Raw genomic sequence first — 17682 nt, forward strand, 5'->3', positions numbered from 1 at the left:
GACCACCCAGACCAATTGGATACATCGGTCAATATCCGTCGTGTTGTCGACACCGAAGTTTTCTGCTGAGACTGCAGCGTTTGACCAAGGTGAACTATCGAATCACGGGTGCTCGAAATGATAGCGATCAGTCTTTCACTAAATCACGATACATGGATGTCACTACTCCCACATAACGACTCCAGATAAATATCGTGTACAGTGATTCTGCAAATCTCGGACTGATACTGTGATCCAATAAGGTGTGTTTCTGTGGAATGAAGACTGCAATCGTACACCACAATAGAACACTACCTCGCGATTTCACACGCAATCATAAAACACATCATCGTAAGGGTCCAGTTCGTCCGGTGACATTTCGAAACGGTCGTCGCCACAAGAGATCGGTATCATTTTGAAACGACATCGTCCCAAGTCTATTGACGTCGATTCTGTTGGTCATGTCAATCCGTTTCACAATCCTCCATTTTTCAACTCCCCGCACCATAGTGTTACGACACAGACAAGAAGCGTCGGTGGAAATAATAAAACACGGAAAGCACACTTTGGTGTTATTTGACATGGATTTTACATCCAACGAACCTTACATTCGAGCGATGCATTGGAATGACGCTTGTATTATTGACGTAGAAGGAACAGAAATGTATCGGTTTATTGGTTTCGTACATATCCAACTAAAACCAGGGTATGTGATTGTGCGTGGTTCGCATATTCGACTGTGAACGCTCTATTGATATATACAGTATAGTTCACTTTCGCCGTCGTGCGAATAACCCATGTTACGGTTCCGTGTTTGTGTGTCTGTATGTCATGCTTCAGATTGACTCAGAGTCATTGCAATGTGGCTTATTGGTATGACATTGTTATCGGGTGTGATGACATTCGATCTACATCAAAACTACCGGCTATGATAATGTCTGTGGATCGATGTTTGTATACCAACACATTGCATGCAATGTCACACACCTCCATTTACGCGTATACTGATGTGGGCAAACAAGCGCGACGTATGTCTGGATGGTATTTTTTCGTGGAATGTAACATGTTTACTTTGAATATTGTTCATTGGTTTATCGATTCAGAGTTGATATCCGGATCCGGTTACATACTTTATCAGGGTTTCCGATTTCAAACTGAATGTCGAGACATACATTGACCAATAAAGACACAATATAGTAAACATGCGGGGGAAAACTCGACCTGGAATTGTTATCGCGATGGGTGACATAAATCCAACCGTCTTCCGAACCCCGTTATCCACATACCAACCATCGTCGAGGAGGTGTTTTATTCAGACATTTTGACTCTGGAAAATCCAAAGCACGAACCCGGACATCACAGAACTATCGAAGTCTATTGTCCAATTTTCCAAAACATGCATTTCGGTGTACAAGAGGATATTGTATGTGGGTAACCGATGATATTGATGTGATACGACTGAAGGGGGTATACTCTGAAACCGGTAGTCCGTGTATATTTCCGTCACTGTTCGTTGTAATCTATTTCAAACTATCGTCAATACAACAAATACCAAATTGTCAGGTGTGTTTGTCAGATTTCAAAATGAAAATGGTTTTGTTACTCTAGGAAAAGCTAGATGGCCAAGAGAAAATGTATTGTTACACTGGGTAAACGCCAGATCTCCAAAGGAAAATGATATTTTTACTCAGGTAAACGACGACCCGCCAAGTGAAAATGGTTTGTTGCTCAAGGAAAAAATATATTTCCAAGCGAAAAAGGTTTGTTACCCAGGGAAAAAAATATATTTCCAAGTGAAAAAGGTTTGTTACCCAGGAAAAAATATATTTGCAAGTGAAAATGGTTTGTTGCTCAGGGAAAAAGGTTTGTTACCCGGGGAAAAAATATATTTCCAAGTGAAAAAGGTTTGTTACCCAGGGAAAAAAATATATTTCCAAGTGAAAAAGGTTTGTTACCCAGGAAAAAATATATTTGCAAGTGAAAATGGTTTGTTGCTCAGGGAAAAAGGTTTGTTACCAAGAGAAAAAATATATTTCCAAGTGAAAAAGGTTTGTTATCCAGGGCAAAAATAGATTACCAAAGGAAAAGGGGTTTGTTACACTGGGTAAACGATAAATCTCCAAAGGATAATGGTATTTCTACTCGGGTTACGACCGACCTCCAGGTGAAAATGGAAATTTTACTTGGGTAGGTATCGTATGTTTAGTGTCGTTGGTATTGTTAAACGTTGTCACCGGTAGCCGTTGGTATACTATTACGAGTGTGAAAAGGATTTGCACGCCCTGTGCAGAGTATCGCGGTGGTGAACATATTTTTCGCGTGACGAAACACGACCGCTGTTTAAATGTTAATGCATGCATTTCGATTTCCGAGTTGCTGTACAATAGAGATGACTCCGCGTTAGACCGCGCTGTGTACTTCGATTAAAACCACAAGACCACGTGTAAATCTATTCGCGCAACTAGATGATGTTGATATAGTGTTACTAAAATTAATTATTACCTATTTACACAACAACAAAAAAATAACAATTCATGTCGTAGCAGGTTTCTTGAACACGTGCTTGATGAAAACGATTAGCGACAAGTATGCGTTTGTGTTTGAGTGAAAAATAATTATTTAGAGTAGTGACATTTTGTGACCAACGAATGCAAATCGATCATGATATTACAATATACGCTTTCGTCAACATAACGACTTGGTGCAGGAGAAACACTTTCATGTTTTTTCAATAACTGGATTCTCGAGACTTGTTACTTGTACCATGTACCGTTGGTGACTATAACGGCCATTTTGTATGATAGTACGTTTAGCTGTTTTGTTGTTAGGGCAATCACTTGATGACTCAGCACTTTTTTTAGCAAAGTAGATTGATTTGTGTGTAAGATGTAAGCACCGTAACTAGAAAACATATGTACTCTGTTGTTGGAGTAGCTGATTTATTGCTATGACACGGACATATCCTGAAACCTTGGTTGGTTTGTTGTCTTACGAAAGATGAGGTGACCTCGGTGTCATAAATTGTGTTAACTAAACCGGATGGATACCACAATTGTGCTGGACTTACACATGGTATTCGCATACTGCACGCATACAAACTTTTGTGTAAACAACTCTGATGTTTCTGTTGGTACTAGTGTTGTGTTGAACTATTTGGTTCTTAAGACACATGAACACCCATTCAGACAATAAAGGTCATGTGATATCGAAACAGTTTGTAGAGTCTAACCAACCATTCTTTAGTTTCGTAATGCGAGAATATCGAGTAAAGTTAATTACTTAGTGCGATGTTAATATCCTTCGTACTTTTGTAAGAGTTGTGGAGTAACATACCAAGTAACTAGTTGACACAAACAAAATATTGAATGACTGCTAACGCATTGAGTTCATAATCCAAGAGGGTGAAATTTGTTTACTGTTAAACTAACATAACTCGTATCCAGCGAAACAGATACAATCCGGTGATGTGATGTTGGTCAATATCCATTTTGTAAAGATTGAGTAAATCCTCTTCCGTCAGGTGGGTGTGGTTCAAATCAATAGCATGTTACACATAAACATCATTTGTATTGAGGGTGATATTGTTGAGTGATGATGCCGCAACAACACAACAAGTATTATTTTGTATCGTGTGTTTGTGCTTTAGGAATAGCGAAGTGTGTGATATTTTGGATATCTGTGTTCGGCTGAAACTAGGGTTGTCCTTGGGTCTTGTGTTGGGTAAATCAGAACTATGTCTAGAATTCAAGCACGTCCAAGTAACGTCTTTTAGTGACAGAGTATTGTGATGACATTTACTTTAGCGAATGACAACGGAAAAATTTCCAATTTCTCTGATCGTGTGTGTGTGTGTGTGTGTGTGTGTGTGTGTGTGTGTGTGTGTGTGTGTGTTTTACAAATAATTCCAGTACACCTAACTATAGGATACATTTAGTAAACATCGTGCAAATTGTTTCTTTGTGATGGTAACGACTTTCGGCGGCTTAGTTTCATGTCGGGAATTATTATTTGGGGGTTCAAAAACAATCAATACTACAAATGAACAACAATACAAAACACGTTAAGTGAATTACAACGTAGTAAGTACTTTTTTGATATTACGAGTGTTGGATACTAGACACTTCTAGTTGAATTGGATGCATCTAACAATCATATCACAATTTACTTTTACAATAATCAAAGTCTTAGAGTGTATAACCTCGCGATATTTTACATTTAGCACGCACAATGGGGAGTTACTGAAATGATTAAGAATTGATCGCTAGCTTCGAACGGTACTCGATACTCAAAGTGATATTTTCACACTCTGTAAAGTGCATATGTTTCAATTCTCTGTCGCAAATTCCGACAGTAACGACATTGATGTTAAATCCTCACCCGTGGTTATTGTAAGTGAATCCTAAACATCGCAACAGTCGGTATGGAAATCGAACGCGTGCGTACTTTTAGATAGGTGACACTAACAAGTTTATTACACCGTGAAATACTCTGAAACGTCGATTCGTGATTGTGTTAGCTATATTCATCTTCCATATCTGTGGACACAAAGATATCTTGACTTTGGTTACAACTCACTCGAAACGAATTGTTGCGGGTAATCTAGAAAAGCACAAGTCGAAGACGAATGATTTGATTTCAATAAACTAAAAAATTCCTTTTGTTTTGATGTTGGATTTAATGCAATTTGTATGACTATACCGAATTCGAATCCGAAAGTGCAATGTTACTTTAGTAGAAAAATTGGATGACTCGCATTTTGATATTGATAGATGTGTAGAGTAATATTACTAGTTTATAAAATCTCGGTAATGTTTTTTCGTCATGTCTGTGATCAACAAATATGTGATCAAGTCTTACCATTCGATATTAACTTTCGCAGTCGGTGTAATTTGTTGAAGTAACAATACCGACGAGTTCAATAATATTCCCCATCGATGCATTCGAATAATCCGTCAGCTGCAAGCGGATTTAAAACTTGATGGTGTTTCGCGGTTAACTCAAGTCAGTGGTCGTGTTTGTGTTGATTTCAGGAATGATCATGACGAGTTGCCTGGGTAGATTAGTTAATGTGGTTGTAACTACGACCGTACAGAGTTGCTGACACCCCAATATCTTTTACGCTGTAATATACGGATTTATTTGTGATAAATTAATTCTCAGTTATTGTTCAGACATTCAAATCTCGTATACTCAAAATATAATATGTCCAAGTCAAATCGTATATGCACCGATTAGTAAATACTTTGTCTTCAGAATAGTAACAACCTTTACAATTGAATAAAAAGATAGAGCATACGAATACAACCAGGATGAATTAATTCAAATTTGTGAGTTGTAATGATATATTCAAGTAAGGGAAACTAGATTTTTAACAATTGTTAATGTTGTGAATAATTCTTTTGAGTTTGAAATGTGGCTGGATCAAAGTTGGTAGTCATGTTTGTCAAACCTATTTCACTTCACGCAATGTCAAAGTCCAAATATTTCATTCTGGATTATTTGGATTTACCTTTAGTACATCCCGCGAATGGATTTAAAGTTGGCAAATTACCAAAATGATTGAATAATATCGGGTCAGAGATAGTTGGTATTGATTCTATAAGTGTTAAAACAGCGGCGTGGAATGTGTGAATGATCCGATGAGGGTGAATGTTGGTGTCAGTAATATTCAGGTTACGTTCGATTCAACAGATCGCGTTAATAGGATTTGAGTTGGGTCGAATCAATACATTCAAATACGATTCAACTTGATTTGTGTAGTGAGTTACACTGATGACTCCCACTTTATCAAACGATATGACATCGAACAGCGTCAACACTATGCAAGTCGGAGCAACTTCAAATTTTCACGTCGGCGTCAAATTCGTCTCATCACCCAAAAGAGGTGGCGTTAGCCAATATCTCAAAGGTATATTCATCGATGGCAATAACGAAGAGATATCTTTCACGTGTTTCAATCGTGATTTGTTCGGGAACATTGAGAAAGCATTCACCAAACGAAAAAAACTCATGGTCAAATCCGGTTGGGTTCAAATTGATAAATTTACTGGAAAACCCACTGTATTACTTGTTCGGGCTTCGTCAGTAACTCTACATGGAAAATCGAGACATACGACTGAAGAATACCCATTATTGACCTGTGAATCGGTATACGGAAATAAAGATGAATACGTCTCGATCGCCGCTACTTGTGTTTCTCGAGAGGAGAAGATGGTTAATTCTGGTGCCGGAAAGGAGTTGAAATTATACAGTTTTACATTGAAGGATGATACTGGCGAGGTGGTTTTGGATCAATGGAACAAAGCCTCGCTCGTACCCGGGAAGAAATATCAACTCACTCGTGTTAAAAACTGTGTCGGCAGCTTGAAAATCGATCCGTTAACTAGACTTGTTGAATTGAAAGAATAGTTTGCATATTTGTATACCACAATACAATATTTCGCGTAATATGTATGACCTATGTGATTCGACAACTGGATTAGCGCGGTGTTGTTCTACTGGTCGAGGTGTGAAAATTGTGCTATCGCGATGAAGTTGCGACTGTGAACAGCAGACTATTCTGTAGGCGCGAAACAGCGAATAAGCCGAAAGTATTATTTAGGTAGCAATCAATAGCGAGGAAAGAGAGAACACGATCGGTCATTTGACACGACTAAACTACGACATCATATATCATAATTTACGATCAAACTATTTCGCACTGACTGGTCTAGTGTAATATTCGATAGTAGCGGCTGGACGAGAAATAATTCAGTGCGCAGGTCATTCGGAATATAGGTCGCACGCACACTGCGTAATCCTCAGAACCGATCGCGTTTCCGTTTGCGCGGTTATTGTTGGTGACTATTCAACACCGCGCGAGAGATGTCTGAAAGTGTGACAGGCGAATCGCCGCCACCGCCTATAGCAAAAAAGGCGAGTCACGACCACGAGTTTTCACGATATACACATTAACAAAGATTCATTCACATGACTATTTACTTGATACATATTCAACACCGGTCGAGAGATGCATATACCGAAAAGGGTCACCGGTTCAAGACGAGTTTCGAGGCACCGGTCGAGTGATCGCTATACCGAAAAGGGTCACCGGTTCAAGACGAGTTTTCGCGGCACCGGTCGAGAGATCCCTATACTCATAAGGCACCGGTCGGGTGGAAGGGGGGTCTGAAAGGGTCACCGGTTCAGGACGAGTTTTCGCGGCACCTCACCACCCCGCCCATAAGAGACAATGGCACACCACGACCGATCTATATAACTACTAATGGTCATTTACATCAGGCCGATATTTCCTATTTTTGATTCCGTAACCGTCGACTTGTAGCACGGCACACTTCTAGGCTTCTGTAAGACACCGCTTATACTAGAGGTCGCCAACTCAAAACGGGTCGGGGGCCACTTTCAAATTTCGTGGAGGCCGCGGGCCGCATGATTTCAATTTCGAGATAAAATAGGCCACATAGTTATCTCGTCCCCTACTAAACCCGAATGAATTGATATCTTGGTAAATTTTTTGTACCAGGCTTATCGAACGCCTTGAAATTTTAATTATGAATTGCACCGTGTGTTGATTAATCAGAGAGAAGCATACATGGTGATGCCTGTATGACGATGTTGTTCTCAAATCCACATTGTCCTTGTAATTATTGACAAAAATGGCTTTAAATTTGCATTGCTGTCGTTAAAATACATTCATTAAATACGATTTATTCCTTGTATATGAGGATAAATGGGCGAATAAGGTATCGATTCAGCAATCCGGCCCGCCAACTTCTTAATTTTCCTATATCCGGCCCGACGACTGGAGAAGTATCGCCCCTGCACTAAACAGTAGGCTACAACAAACCTCGCGGATAAGTAGTGACAAAAACGTTTGGCCCCCGACGAAGTGCTGTTTCGATCCTATATATAAACAAACTGTCCACAGAATATTACTCAGTAGGGTTGCACAAGTCTATAAAATATAAAAATTTTAACTATAATCTCAAAAATCTGCATCAACAGAAGCGCAGCAGTTCCGCTTCACTGAATCATAATCTATCTTTTGAAGATAGCTCTTCTTATACAGGAGTTTGGCAACTTGCGAACGTTCAAAACTGCAAATCGGTGTTCATTTTTGCATCATTGCAGCGAAAACCGATTGTGCCATTAGTTTGTCATTCAATCACATCGTTTGGTTCTTGCGTTACGGCTCTTTTATCAAACCCATATACAGTCAACACTTGATGATACACTATATAATTAGTGGATGGCTACTCCTACATATTTACCATCTTGATGATTTGCTGTTGATGTTGAGAACCAATTGAATATCTTGCTAATATTCCGCCGGATATATTCCCACCAACCTTCATTTTCCATTTTCCTCTCATCTGTCACAAAATGATACGCCACTCAATTAGAAACATGACATCTCACCCGAAAAATATCAATCACAGTTGAAATTATGATCTCAAATGGAGTAAATGGAGGGATCGTCAACTGTGGGAAGTAGGCTACCGAAATCTAAATTTCGATCGCGGACCGATCAAGTTTGGCTTAGCCTTGTGTAGCTAGTTTTAGTTTTTGCAAGTAGTGTTTCAAGTTCAGAAACCAATTATAATTGATTACACTGGACATCAAAATGTCACTCAATTTTGTGAACGAGAACGCGAGTATTTGAGAGAGAGAGAGAGAGAGAGAGAATCTTAATTCGTATACATTACATATCAACATAACACTACAAAAATGTAACAGTGAAATGAGACATGCAAGGTAGACGGGAGGCTCGATATGACATAGTCTTCAGAGCCGAGCCACCCGGGACGGGAGCAATTTTCACAGTCGATAACTAATGAAAATAAAAATAAACTAAACTAACGAACGAAAGGAAAAATAAGACACAGTATCATGGACCAATTTGAAATGCAACGCAAATACAATTTACCGGTGGTTAGAGATAAGAGAATGAAAACATTGTTTTTTAAAAGCTCAAGAGTATAAATTGCGGAGATTAGGCGGCAGCTTATTCCAAACATTGACACCAATAAAACTGATTGAATTTTGTACTAGACTGGTAGAGTGGTGTTGCACAGACAGAGACAAGTTAGAAGAAAATCTGGTATGATGTTGGTGGGTATCTGAAGGTATCTTGAACAGATTATCAAAATGTAGTGGCAGTTCACCCTGATGATAGCTATGCATGAATTTCATTACCTCGAATTTGAAAATATCTTTTTCAAGAGTTAACGGCACACTAATGCTAGATTTTCCCGCTGATTTCGAATCTGACTTTATTTTTCTTTTAACACATCAGGTTTGCAAGATGTCATCGAAGTTGTATTTTCAAAAAATAAATGCGTAAAAGTTTCCGTGACACTTAAAATGTTAAGCATATGATTTTTTGCACAAATGACATATTGACGGTATAATGTCGACTTCGGACGAAGCGAGAAGAGCTTTATCTTCATGAAAACCATAAGGATATTCCCTCAAATCAGCCGAAATGGTGACCTACCCGACGAACTGCCTATATATTATGTTGCTGAATCTTATTATGACGCCGCGGTATAACATCCAGTTGCAGCCCTCTTCAATATCGTATTCTACAGATCTTGGTAAATAGTTTCCATAGCCCAAATGTGCTTTTTCATTACAAACAGCATGATTAGTAAGGATTTCATTGAATAGCTTACAAAACTAGTTCGATGCTTTCAAAAGATTCTTTCACATGATAACAATGTGTTGACGATGGTATATTCTTATCGTCAAGCAGTAACAAGTTCTGTGGATTTCCAATTAGCCCGTTATATTGGTATTTGAATTGTGACGACACATACCTGACGATCGACGACTAAATATGAACCTCTTTAGCATACTTTAGGTCAGGGGTGGGCAACATACGGCCCGCCGGCCGGATCCGGCCCGCGAAGGGATTTTGTCCGGCCCGCGGACAGTTTTCTGTCTTACATGATAATGTGGCCCGCGGCTCCAGTAATCAGAGAGTCCTATCTACTTGCGTAAACGTCAAATTTTAGTGCCTGTATATTAATATGCACATGTATGCGCACTGCGCAGTGAGCGAGGGTGGTGCTTACTAGTAAGTTAGTCGAAGCGAGAAGACTTGCATTATCGGCATTTACAATGTACTCAACCCTAATGTCATTTGTGGTAATGATGGTGTTTGTCGATTACAATGTTCATTTACACTAGGCCGATATTTCATATTTTTGATCCTGTAACCGTCGACTTGTAGCACGACACACTTCTAGGCTTTTGTAAGACATCGCTTATGCCAGGGGGCGCCAACTCGAAACGGGTCGCGGGCCACTTTCAAATTTTGTAGAGGCCGCGGGCCGCATGAATTCAATATCGAGATAAAATAGGCCATACAGTTGAACAACCACGCTATATCTCGTCACCTACTAAACCAGGGTGGCCAACCTGCGGCCGTAGAAGGGAAATTTGTGGGCAAGTAATTCAATTAGTACCGTATGTGCGGGAGGCCGTCGACATGCAATTTGAATTTACAAATTGAGTCTCGATTTTTTGAGAGATCCCAATCAATCTTGAAATTTTCTTCGCGCTGCGTCCGATTCAATTTGCCTTCGTTTATCGATTTTAATATAGTGGCGCCCTTTGCAATTATAGCCCCACAGTACAGACGTGAACAGCAGACGAAAATGATGCGCCTCATATAGAAGTACCAACTCGGAGTCTTGTACTCCTCACTATACGGACAATCTTGATGGTAGGTCAAGAAATAATAGCATGTAACCAAGTGAATAATTATAATTGGCCCACCCAAAGATGAATCATCATTGATATCTTGTCCTAAATTATCGAAAACCACACCCTCCATCAAATCTACAGTTTAATTTGATGACATCGGATGAGAAATAATATGAAAAATACTATTATTTGTGACGAAATTCATGTGTGAATCGGAAAATATTTCCCCGCTTCGCGCGATTATGTACTGCCCATAACATAACCATGACCAGTCACCAGTGACCACTCGCGAAGTCGGTGCGTATAGTATAAGCCTATGTGATTAAATGGATAAGTCCGGAGTTCACCGGAAAAGGACATGGACACTATAACATGTGTATTTGGCGTCCAGATAGCTCATTACGACTATGCCCTGGAATGCGGCCGTAGGCTACATGAGTAGTCGAAATGCGGCCGTGAATGGCAAAAAGGTTGGCCATATCTGTACTAAACCCTAATGAAGAGATATACTGGTGAATTTGTAGTACCGGGCTTATCGAACGCCCTGAAATCTTAATTAGGGATTGCACCGTGTTGATCGATCAGAGAGAAGCAAACATAATGGTGCCTGTATGACAATGCTGTTCTCAAATCCACATTGTCTTCGTCATTATTGGCGAGAAATGGCTTTGAAGTTACATTGCTGTCGTTAAAATACATTCAATAAATACGATTTATTCCTTGTGTATATGTGGATAAATGGGCGAATAATGTATCGATTCAGCAATCCAGCCCGCCAAGTATTTGATTTTCCTATATCCGGCCCGCCGACTGGAGAAGTTGCCCGCCCCTGCTTTAGGTCTTCTTGGCGATGAGAACTATATTTCCAATTTCAAACGGATACGGTATCTAAGCTTGTTGCTTGGTAATATCATATTACATTGTACTACTAATTATGAAAGACCGCTGTCTTTTACCGCGGTGATCAAATATCACAAAGTCATGGATAGTCCCGGTCTTGAGTGCGTGCCGTCCTAGCACTAAGAACTTACCGCCTAAAAGTAATTCGAGGATAGTTCCAAGCAATTTTGGCGTTATATCCGTAAGCAGGATTCGTGAAATATTGAGTGAAAGAATGGTCGCCAACTGAAAACGGCTCGTTGGCCACTTTTCAAATTTGGTAGAGGCCGCGGGCCGCAAGAGTACATTATCCCGACAGAATAGGTCACACAGTTGAGCAACCACGATTTTTAAAACTTTACGGCAGGACAACGCTGCACTCAAACATGGGCAACGGGCATTAGTTACTACAAAAGAAATAATATTTTAATAAGGAAATTAGGAAAGGCCTACAAAAAAAAATATCATGATCATGCGAATTCTATTTTAAACTATAAGCTGTTCAGTATACCCGACAAAGCCTTTCATGGACTGAGGAATCGATATTGGGGCTAGCGAGACACTGAACTAATTGAATGATTATGGCCCCGCATCTTGATGATGTAAGACAGTGGTTCTTAACCATTTTTCCTCCAGCACCCCCTTTCAAAAATTATTGTGCTCCAGCGCCCCCAAACCTTATATTGTAAGGAATGTAGTAAAGACAATGAGTAAGAGTTTGGGCCGTAACAGCACTTCGTTAACCCCCCTAAAATCGATTGCCTTGCGCACCCATAGCGTGATAAACCAAACTTCTGAAGGCTTTGCCCCCAAGAACCCCGTAGCGTGATTTCGATGGTCAGCAAAGTTTGTGTGGCCAGGTCGCCCTAGGTACCAAAAGTTTCTATTATGCATGAATGAATAGGTGGTATTTACATATATATGTCGCTATAAACTTTTTCTCCTCTCAGCCCACGTAATTAGATTTACCAGTAGCGCTGAGTGAGCTGCTGTATGGGAAAATAAAGGGCACGCAATGAAAAATTAAACATATTTGGGAGTGCCCGTAGGTACAATTAATTCGTTACTAGGACCGTAACAGCACTTCGTCAGCCCCCCCCCCCCCCCCCCCCAACAAAAAAAAAACTGTTGGTCTTGGGCCCCTCATCGGGTGATAAACCAAACTGAGGGGCTTTCGCCCCCAGACCCCCTTTCGGCTATCCGCTATTTGCTGAAACTAGTCATCTACACTAGGTGTCCATTTACTGAGGCAACTATTCTCGCCTAGACGCACGAAACGCGAAAAATTTCACTAATTAATGATTGAATTGGTAAATATGATCGTGACTTGCATGTATATTGTGATCAATTTTCATCCTCTCTCTGCTCGCGTAAACAGATTTACCGGTAAAGCTGAGTGATGTGTGATTGAAAAGGTAGGACCCCTCAATAATAATTATACATCTTCGGACGTATGCCCGTCGGCAGGAACGAAACGGCACTTCGTCAAGCCCCCCAAAAAACTTGGGTCTTGGGATCCCATAGGGTGATAAACCGACCGCCCTCCATCACGTCGTTCGCTTTTGCCAGGAATCAGCTGAACTGTATAGCGAGCCAGTGCGAAGCGCGAAAACTTTCGATAATTCATAATATGATCAATCGGTCAGTAAGAATTGCATAAATATTGCTATCAATTTGTTGTCTTCTCAGCTCACGTTACGAGATTTACCGGTAGAGCTGAGTGAGGTGCAATATTCCCTCTAAGCTGCACTCATGACCAGTGAACGGTCTCTGCTCACAGAAAATCTACGTTGCGCACAACAAATCCGAAGTTATGACCTTTTTTTAGTCGTTACGCACTGTTGTCCAAGGGTCAGCGAAGACTGTGCGCTGACTTATCAAAACTTGGAGCGAACATTGTGAGGTGTCTTGGAAACTGTGGGGCCCGTAACTGATGATTAAACATATTCGGGCGGGCGAACCTGTTGGTATGACTTCGTTGCAGTGTTGGGATCAAGTCACTACCTTCGAGTCACGAGTCATCTCGAGTCATTGCAGATTTTGACTCGAGTCAAGTCAAGTCAATCGATTATCAAGGGTGACTCGAGTCAAGTCAAGTCACCCGTTTTTTGAAGACGACTCGAGTCAAGTCGAGTCAAGTCAAGTCAAGTCACGAGTCAAGTCACAATTCAAGTCAAATTGAATTTTCAAAGTATGAGTAAAGATTCATAGTCGTTACATTTTTCTAACTGTGTGAAAGTCAGATTAATTTATCAATTATCTTGAATCGGATAACGAATATGTAATTAAATATACATGTTGTGTCCCTCACGCACACGTAGAACGGCTAATAGCATACGTGCGTAACTGTCCACGTGTGCATCTACATGCTACAATCAGTTATTATCAGCAAAAAGATAGGTCATAATACGAAGTTTCGAGAAGATGAAACAAATTGATTTGGCAAAATAGCCCACACTAAACATCTACACATCCGTGAGAATATAAACGCATAAGCTATATTTGTTCGATTTAAATCATACAGGATGGTTGGTAAAGGTGAGCACTGCGTAACGTAAGCATTGAGAGCCATCTAAGAAACAGAGACACATTACTGCTATTTAGATTAATCTTCTACTACTACAATGACAACGTAAGCTGTGATTGTTGAGTTTGCAACCAATTAATTGTGATCTAACAATCGGGGATCCGTTACAATCAGTGAAGGACTGGTTGCTCTCACAAGTGACACCGGCGTATCTCGAACAATCCGAATATACACAAGATACAGTGATTTATTCGAAACCGTTTACTTGATGACTTGAAATTGACTCGTAAATTTTGCTCCGAGTCACGAGTCAAGGCACATTTTTGAAGCTCCGAGTCAAGTCAAGTCAAGTCATTTTTCCAACGTGACTCGAGTCAAGTCAAGTCATACGAAAAAGTTGACTCGAGTCATCCCAACACTGCTTCGTTGCGTGATGTTATTTCGTGACCTGTCTGCTATATCAAAAAATATAGAATCGCCCAACAGGAATATCTAGTTTTAGATATCCCTGTCGTCCAATTGTACTCAGCTAAAAGACACACACGATTTTAGGGTGTTATTTCTTAACTTGCATGTATTTTTTCCCTGCCAGATGGAATTCCTCTTCTGGTGTTCAGATTGCCAAGACACGAACATTCGGTGCCAGTCATTTAGGCGCCCATGGACAATTATTCCTATATGTCTTTTGTAGGCTATATATAACGAAGTTTTCGGCGTTAATTACTCTGAATACTCACTAGAGATATGTCCTACTACTACATCATCTACTGCGAAGCCATTTTCTCCAGCGCCCCCCATACCGCCCCCCTGAGCCCAGTGCCCCCCATATCGCCCCTGAGCGTTTCCGCCCCTTCAAAATCGACAGCGCCCCCTGGGGGGCGCTGGAGGCAAGGTTAAGAACCACTGATGTAGGACAACCCCTAGCCTTTTTCTAATCGTCTCGGTTTTGACAGTATCTGCATGGGTCATTGCACGTCAGGGAAATATGCCTATTCAGATCAGCTGATTTTCCCTCGATGGAATGTTGTTGGTGTCGCTGAAACCGTTTCAGCTATCGCAGAAAAGTGATGTTGAGAAGAGGAGATTTAGAAAATAGCTAACTGTGAACAACAAAAAACAAAAACAACAGCAATGCTTTGAAACTGAAATCAGTTCCAGCATTTCATAATGCTTTACTAAGCGTTTTTCCAGAATCTTGAATGAGGTCACGGTCACGGGCCGCAAAATATGAACAATGGGCCTATGACCCCTGCTCTACATTTTGATATATTGTATCTTTCAGTGTAGTTTTTATGACCAATTCTTGTGACTCTACTCAACACTAAATAGCTTCGTAGTCCACCTAGAAATGTTCCTGTCGTCTACGGTTAGCTAGTATAGATTTATATGAATGATGACTGCTCAACGAAATCATTGTTTCGGCATTTTTAAGGGAAAGAAAGACTTGTCCGTCACAATAACAGTGTACATTACGTCATTAATATTTTGTATACCGTAAAGGTTGTCAGTCGGATCATGACCAATCGCCTGGTTGTATGCGCGATCATCCGACACTGTTTCAAGTTGGTTCTTTTAAACTACTTTACATCTGCATCCAGGTTCCGTGCAGTGGTGCCCATATTTCTTGAGTCACAAAAACACTATTTGGAATGTACGGAATACATTGCTACTTATCACAGTAGCAAATTTCAACGAGTAGCCCCTGCAAATATGAGGATGAGACACAATGACGTGCGACATTCTCAAGCATGTGAGTATAATATTAATTTAAGGTTGAGTTGGGTTGGGTTTTGGGTTAGGTATATGGGGTTCAGATTTGTTTACCGTTACGAGTTGAGTCACAGTTTAATTAGGGTTCGATGTTGGGTTACAGAATCCAATGCCAATATTTCAATTTATATTTTCGGAATCGGTGCAACACTGCAACAGTAGCTTTCGATCAAGACCAGATTCAGTAATTTCTGCCCTCGGGAAGATAGCCTTTGGGTTGCCAGAAATCCTACAGTCGCTTACGCAGAACAATTACCCACTCGAGCTTAAGCGAAGCGGAACGAAGCTGCAAAATCGGTCGATGCCGTTCCATGTTTAATATCTATAGTATGAGCCTGTACCCAAAAGTTGTTATAACAAGCTTGATTTGATCCCGAATTTGATTAGTCGAGCGGTCCACGGGCGCGATTCGCGCTATTTTCAGTAGTGAAGTTCCAGTTCGAAAATAACAATTGGACTCTGAACTCTTACTCCATTTTTACTACAGCCCCTAAAACATAGGGCGGGCTAGACTTGGGCAATTTTCGAAAAGGGCCGCTGCAGGAAAAAAACTTGGGAACCACTGCTCTAAATTGACACCACATTGCGCATTAAGTTGCATAATACAAAGGAAAACACATATGTTGGTCGAGATAATTCTCCTGAGGGTATCCAGAATGTGTGCCTGTGCAATTGTGCATGTACAGTTACTCGAATATAGGGAAACCATTACAATAATGAAGAGCGGGCAGATCCTTCCAAGTTCATCCAGACTATGCTGGTGGCTTTCATTGCGCATAATTTATGTGTCAACATATTGATTCTTCATTATGAGTGATTTTTCACATGTTTTGTTCGTCAATGGAAAGTGCGTTGATGTAGACCAGTGCTTCTTAATCTTTTTACCTCCAGTGACCCCTTTCAAAAATTGCCTGGTTCTGGCCCCCCCCCCCCTATTTTAAGGACTGTACTAGAAGACAAAGGGTAAGTGGTCGAAGTCACGTTGCGCATCGGGACTTCAATATTAGAAATATTTCACGCTTGAATTGCGCCCGAGGACCACTCGACTAATTAACGATATAATTAGTGTATGAGGTCATCGGGATCAAGTCAGGGTTGTTATATTAACCATTGGGTATAGCCTACGGGCTCACACCATTTGGTTCGAGATCCATGTACACATCCCGAATTCACCTCTGCGATTAGCAATACGGTGATGTTATTTGTATTGGGGTTTGTTTTATTGTTTTGTGTGACTACTAAATCAACTGAGAATGTGGTAGACATCTTTGCCCACATTAAATTTAGTACTGAACCAAGGTCTTAACGTGAACATGAACATGAATGTCGATCACAACACTAAGCAGTATCATAATTTATGATACGATGAAGAAATATTCTGACGACCGATTCTGTAGATATCAAATGTTGTAGCTCTCAAGTATATTCAGTTCATCATTTGGCCGAAAAGCTTGGAAGCATTTTTGATGCACAGGGCTGTTCAAAAGTAACTTTTTATTCCGGATTGCACCCATTCACTGATTAAATCGTGAGGTTACCCTTAAAAACGCTGCGCATCAAATTTGGTTCAATTCAAACAAGTACGTGAATGATTAAAAAAAGATTTGTCTGTCAACCCTATGAAACTATTGAGATGTGTTCAAAAACGATGCAAAACAAATTTGACTCAATTCCAACCTGTAGAAGTGGAGTTATTGCAGTTGAAAGTACTGGATTTGCAAAAATAGCATTGACGGTGGATGTTCAGATAATTATTAATAAAAACCTCAAATTCATTTTACATGAATTAAAATAAACCATTGCATTCAAGGAAACAT

The 17682-nt window shown here is 40.3% G+C and overlaps 2 protein-coding genes across 2 annotated transcripts in view; one reads left to right on the plus strand and one right to left on the minus strand.

Annotated features, from left to right (window-relative positions):
- LOC145436443 (uncharacterized) overlaps positions 1 to 17682 on the minus strand; it is a 512022-nt gene that overhangs the window by 493953 nt on the left and 387 nt on the right. The gene's annotated exons all lie outside the window — the stretch shown is intronic.
- LOC145436382 (protein bicaudal C homolog 1-like) overlaps positions 1 to 17682 on the plus strand; it is a 788516-nt gene that overhangs the window by 145006 nt on the left and 625828 nt on the right. The window lies entirely within an intron of this gene.

Source organism: Botryllus schlosseri, chromosome 1, assembly GCF_051294905.1.
Source record: "Botryllus schlosseri isolate E-star chromosome 1, Bs_hap1, whole genome shotgun sequence".
Lineage (NCBI taxonomy): Eukaryota > Metazoa > Chordata > Ascidiacea > Stolidobranchia > Styelidae > Botryllus > Botryllus schlosseri.